The sequence below is a fragment of the Periophthalmus magnuspinnatus genome, chromosome 4, assembly GCF_009829125.3.
Source record: "Periophthalmus magnuspinnatus isolate fPerMag1 chromosome 4, fPerMag1.2.pri, whole genome shotgun sequence".
Lineage (NCBI taxonomy): Eukaryota > Metazoa > Chordata > Actinopteri > Gobiiformes > Gobiidae > Periophthalmus > Periophthalmus magnuspinnatus.
The window spans coordinates 33,603,179-33,609,570 of record NC_047129.1 but is presented as its reverse complement, the minus strand read 5'-3'; the positions used below and the strand labels follow the sequence as shown (position 1 = coordinate 33,609,570).

Here is a 6,392-nt window from a genome sequence, read left to right as displayed (position 1 = left end):
GGTTTAGACCTGGTTTAGACCTGGTTTAGACCTGGTTTAGACCTGGTTTAGTCCTGGTTTAGACCTGGTTTAGACCTAGTTTAGTCCTGGTTTAGTCCTGGTTCAGTCCTGGTTTAGACCTGGTTCAGTCCTGGTTTAGACGTGTTACTTGTTTTGTCACTTTTGTGGCACATTTCCAGTTTAAGGAGTAAAAACATTAATGTGACTCAGATTCTGTGAGTTTGAACTAAACAATTTAAAACCTCGAGGTTTAAACCAGGACTAAACCAGGACTAAACCAGGAATAAATCAGGACTAAACCAGGACTAAACCAGGACTAAACCAGGTCTAAACCAGGTCTAAACCAGGAATAAATCAGGACTAAACCTGGACTAAACCAGGTCTAAATCAGGACTAAACCTGGACTAAACCAGGTCTAAACCAGGACTAAACCGGGACTGAACCAGGACTGAACCAGGACTAAACCAGGACTAAACCAGGACTAAACCAGGACTGAACCGGGACTAAACCAGGACTAAACCGGGACTGAACCAGGACTAAATCAAGACTAAACCGGGACTAAACCAGGTCTAAACCAAGACTAAACCGGGACTGAACCAGGACTGAACCGGGACTGAACCAGGACTGAACCAGGACTAAACCAGGACTGAACCAGGACTAAACCAGGTCTAAACCAGGTCAAAACCAGGTCAAAACCAGGACTGAACCGGGTCTAAACCAGGACTGAACCAGGACTGAACCAGGACTGAACCAGGACTAAACCAGAACTAAACCAGGACTAAACCAGGACTAAACCAGGACTGAACCAGGACTGAACCAGGACTACTTTTCTTCATTATCATCAGTCCTGTCCCAGTTTCTCTCTCCTCTGAGTGAGACGGCTCTTTTGTTTTTTGAGTCTTTTATTTTGGCGAGACTTTTGAGAGCGTCTCCATGGAAACTGCAGCGGAGGTGAGAAGCGCCTGGACAAACAAACTCCACAGACTCTGTCCAAACCGAGAAATGAAAACCATTTGGCTCCGAGATCGACAGAGATGTCCCAGTGCGTTTGGATCGAGCTGATGATGTGGAAGTGATTTACCCAAAGACGTCGCTGTAAAGTTCCACAATGTCACTTTTCTTTTTGCAGGTTATTGCTTTGGAATGTTCCACGCTATGGCATTAAACTGATCTTTCACAGATTTACTTTGAGGCGTTTTATTGCTTTTTATTGCTAAATCCCTTAGAAAAACATGCATTACTTCTGTGTACAGGCTTGCAACTCCACAGATCTGAGCTGTAACCTGGCCCTTTGTTGTCACCTGCTTGTTTCCATGGAGATGTTGTTGCTTTGTCTGGAATATTCCGCAGTATGGCATCAAACCGTTCTGTCGTGCATTCGTTCAGTTCGTCCATCGTGCTCAAAGATATCTTAGAAAAAAACGTGTGCGGGGCCGCCTCTCCGCAGATCTGTCCTGTAACTAGGTCTGTTTCCATGGAGACAGGAAGGCCGCTTACCCAAAATAAGTTTCCCTTGTCACTGCCCGGGGTCCAGAACACAAACTTCTCCAATAATTTGTGCAGACGTGCGCGTGGTCGCCGGTGAATCTCCCAGAGTTCAGGTGGGCGTGGTGTGATTGACAGGTGGATGAGCCAATCAGAGACGGGCATGGTGTCACGTGTCACAGAAATAAACGGATCTGATTGGACGATCGTATTTGACAGAGAGCGTGGGGACTAGACTGAGTAAAATCTACAGAGAGACGTGTGCGCGCTTGTGTCATCTTCACACTTTCATAAATAGTCCCAAAACAACAGCAGCACAAAAGGTCAAAGGTCAAACCAATCAGAGCGCAGAGAAATCAGGAAGCAGCGGCACACGACCATATTAGGCCTCACCCCCAAACGCTCAGTTACATAACGACCGAACGCTCGCCTCATCTTCATCATCATTGTCCTCGTGTCTTATGAACCGCAGGAAATGCCTCCGCTCCACACGCAGGGTCAAGGGGGTCGGAGGTCAGAGGTCAGGGGGAGTGTAAAGACGGCGTACTTCCTGTTAGCTCTGATTTTAGCTGAGTCTACACAGAATTCCCCAGAAAAATACAAATATGCAAAGTCAACAGTGCGAGACAGTGACGGCGTGGAAGAGAGGGAAAGAGAGAGAGAAGAGAGGGAAGAGAGAGGGAAGAGAGAAGAGAGAGGGAAGAGAGAGGAGAGAGAGGGAAAGAGAGAGAAGAGAGGGAAGAGAGAGGGAAGAGAGAAGAGAGAGGGAAGAGAGAGGGAAAGAGAGAGAAGAGAGAGGGAAGAGAGAGGGAAAGAGAGAGAAGAGAGATGGAAAGAGAGAGAGAAGAGAGAGAGAGGGAAAGAGAGAGAGAAGAGAGAGAGAGGGAAAGAGACAGTGACGGCGTGGAAGAGAGGGAAAGAGAGAGAGAAGAGAGGGAAGAGAGAGGGAAGAGAGAAGAGAGAGGGAAGAGAGAGGGAAGAGAGAGGAGAGAGAGGGAAAGAGAGAGAAGAGAGGGAAGAGAGAGGGAAGAGAGAAGAGAGAGGGAAGAGAGAGGGAAAGAGAGAGAAGAGAGAGGGAAGAGAGAGGGAAAGAGAGAGAAGAGAGATGGAAAGAGAGAGAGAAGAGAGAGAGAGGGAAAGAGAGAGAGAAGAGAGAGAGAGGGAAAGAGACAGTGACAGCGTGGAAGAGATGGAAAGAGAGAGAGAAGAGAGAGGGAAAGAGACAGTGACCGTGTGGAAACAGAAAGAAGAGAGAGGGAAAGAGAGAGAAGAGAGAGGGAAAGAGAGAGAGAAGAGAGAGGGAAAGAGAGGGAAGAGAGAGGGAAAGAGAGAGAGAAGAGAGGGAAAGAGAGAGAAGAGAGAGGGAAAGAGAGAGAGAAGAGAGAGGGAAAAGAGAGAAGAGAGAGGGAAAGAGAGAGAGAGGAGAGAGAGAGAAGAGAGAGGGAAAGAGAGAGAGAAGAGAGAGGGAAAGAGACAGTGACCGCGTGGAAACAGAGAGAAGAGAGAGGGAAAGAGAGAGGGAAAGAGAGAGTGACCGCGTGGAGTGGAGTGGGGGAAGGAGGAAGAGAGAGACAGAGTTTGAGGGTTTTGACGAGATTCTCAAACTTGATTTAAGTTTTCAGACTCTGATCTGTTTGAATCCACAGAGAAGAAAACTCATAAAATACTTTATTAAATGTTACATCATTATTTATTTAAACGGGTAAGTGTAGATTCTATAGCCACAAATAAATGTCCTCACAAACACAACAAGAATATGAATAACAACAGTCTATCGTCTTTATAAGCAGGTCCTCCAGAGGTCAGAGGTCAGAGGTGAACCTGACTCTGCTGAGCGGGTCATGATCTTAAATAAACTCCACACATGACGTTACACCACAGTGTTTATCGTGGGAACGTGACTCTGCACAAACGGCACACAGACATACACTGTTTAGATAAATGTACACAGCTAACGCGCTAGCCAACGGGTTACAAACAGGAAGTGATTATGTCGCACTTCCTGCTCCTTTGACTCTGGCTCTAATTCACTTTCTATTGATAATCTGTGTCTCCTCTCTCTGTCTCTGCTGCTGTCAGACTCGTCATTTTGGTCTTAAATGTTCGTATTAACCCTCTACATGATCCTGGGGTTCATTTTTGAGTTTACTTTTAAGTTAAGTTGTAAGTTTGTTAGTTTTTGTTTTTTTTTTGTTAGTTTTTTTTTTTTTTTTGTTATTTTGAGGGGTTTTTTTTGTTTATTTTCTTTATTTTTGATGTTATTTTAGTTTTTGTTTTTGTTTTTTTAAAAGTTATTTTTATTATTTTTTTAATATTTTTTGTTATTTTGAGATTGTTTTTTTTGTTTATTTTCTTTTTTTATGTTATTTTGTTTGGGTTTTTTTTTTTTCATTTTTTTGGTTATTTTTATTTTTATTTTTTGTTATTTTGAATTTATTTTGAGTTTTTTTTTGACAAACTGTCCCCTCTCTCTGTCTCTGCTGCTTCAGACTCATTTTGGTCTTAAATGTTCGTATTAACCCTCTACATGATCCTGGGGTTCATTTTTGAGTTTACTTTTAAGTTACGTTGTAAGTTGGTTTGTTTTTTTTTTGTTGTTGTTTTTTTTTTAGTTATTTTTTATTATTTTTAATTATTATTTTTTTTTTTTATTTTGAGGTTTTTTTGTTTATTTTCTTTATTTTTGATGTTATTTTTTGTTTTTTTTTCATTTTTTAGTTATTTTTATTTTTATTTTTTGTTATTTTGAGTTTATTTTTTAGGTTTTTTTTGACAAACTGTCCCCTCTCTCTGTCTCTGCTGCTTCAGACTCATTCTGGTCTTAAATGTTCGTATTAACCCTCTACATGATCCTGGGGTTTTTATTTCACTATTGTGTCTGTAAATCCAGATATGAACATTAATAACAGACAAATCAGGTCCGTCTTTCCCCGAGGTCGCTCCTGTTACCGTTAGCAACAGGTTTGACATGGACACTGGTCTCTGTTTATTTAAAGCGACAGACGATGCTGAACTTTGAACTTTGGGCCCGTTTTAGTTTCATGATAAATGAACATAACAGAGAGGCTCATGGGGGGGGGGGGGGGCACTACATTAGGACAGGGTTAAATGTTTAGCAGGTTCACGTTTGGTTCATATTTATGCAGATCGTGAAAGACAAACGCCTCAGGACGACTCAGAGGTCAAAGGTCACACTGCAAAATGAAAGACACGTGAGGAGCAGAGCGTGAAGGGTAGAGGTGAAGAGAGAGAGAGAGAGAGAGGGAGGAGAGGAGACAGAAAGAGGAGGCAGGGGGGAAAGGAGAGAGCAGGGGTGAAAGAGACGGAGCGTATAGAGAGAGAGAGGAGGGGGAAGAGAGGGGACGAGAGAGGAGGGAGAGCGTAGAAAAGGAAGGGAGAGAGACAGAAGGTGAGGAAGAACAAAGGGAGAGAGGAGAGAAAAAGAGAAAGACAGAAATGAAAGAAGGACAGCGGAGGAAAGAAAGCTGAGGAGGAGAGAGGAGAGGATGAGGAAAAAGAAGAGGAGAGAAGGAGAGAGGGTCAGAGGTGAAAGAGAAGGAAGTAAGGAAAGGAGAGAGAACAAAAGCAAAGGATGGAGGAGAGAGATGGGAGAAAGAAACAGATCATGAAGTTTCAGAAACAGATTTGAAATAAAAGTGCAGGTCTGGAGGTCATTAGTTCCACAGAGCTGATCCGTCCTGAGATTTCACACTTTTAATGTACTTTTTAAAACCTTAATCTTAAATGTTAACCCTCCATTTGACCCGTCCTGTCTCTGTCTGCTGGAGGAGTACCTCACTGGGGGATTGTGTCTGTTTTGTGCTGATGAAGGAGCCACACAGACACAGGCAGAACATGCAAACTCCCCTCTGGACCCGAGTGACCCGAGAGACCCGAGTGACCTGAGTGACCTGAGTGACCGTCCTGCTCTGTGGACTCTGGTCTGTGCTGTCCTCTGATTGGCTGATAAAGGTGCACGTGTTTATTTTTGGACAGAAATAAACAGAAGTGGCTCTGACTCTGCAGCTCAGACTCTGACCTCCAGATCATTCACCTGAACAGAGGCGCGGGGCTCTAGCGCCACCTGCTGGACAAGAGAGGAAACCTGCAAACAGACATTTTATCATCTTTGAGCGTCAGGAAAAGCACAAGTGTGAACTAAAGGTCAAAAATGTGACGGCAGGAGGCTTGTAGATGTATATGATTACAAAACACACTGTGTTATTGATGAAAATATTATTCATATAAATCGTTAACTCTATTTTTTACATTTTGATATAATAATGCTACTGCCTTTGTAAAAAAAAAAAAAAAATAATAATAATAATAATAATAAAAAATGCCTTAGATGTGTTGTGTTTTAAAGCCTGTACAGTAAATAGACTCTATATAAAATCTATGGTATGGAAAGATAACGATGAACAATTATTGAAATAGCCACATTTATTTATTTATTCATCCAATAATTTATTAATTTTAAAATGTACTTTGTATTTATTTATTTATTTATTCATTCATTCATTTATTTTTTTATTTTTTTATTTTAATTTATTTTTGTATTTATTTATATATTTTTATATTTATTTATTCATTCATTCATTCAATTTATTTTTGCATTTATTCATTTATTTATTTGTATTTATTTTGTATTTATTTGTTCATTCAATGTATTTATTTATTTTTATTTTTATTTATTTTTGTATTTATTCATTCATTTTATTAATTCATTTTTAGAATGTATTTATTCATATATTCATTCATTTTTGGTGTTCTTTCTCTCCTGAGCTCTCACACTTTAGTCTCTGCTGTGACGGGCTTCATGATGTGAAAAGTAAATCAGCTTTGAGAAAACGTGTAAAGTTTCAGTGTTTGTCTGTAAATAAATTTACTTTTGTCGTGAGGCGGAG

General features: G+C 41.1%; 1 protein-coding gene across 1 annotated transcript in view; it reads right to left on the bottom strand.

The window, feature by feature from the left end:
- The window catches only part of LOC117370340 (transcription factor JunD), a 176,831-nt gene that overhangs the window by 127,601 nt on the left and 42,838 nt on the right, over positions 1 to 6,392 (bottom strand). The gene's annotated exons all lie outside the window — the stretch shown is intronic.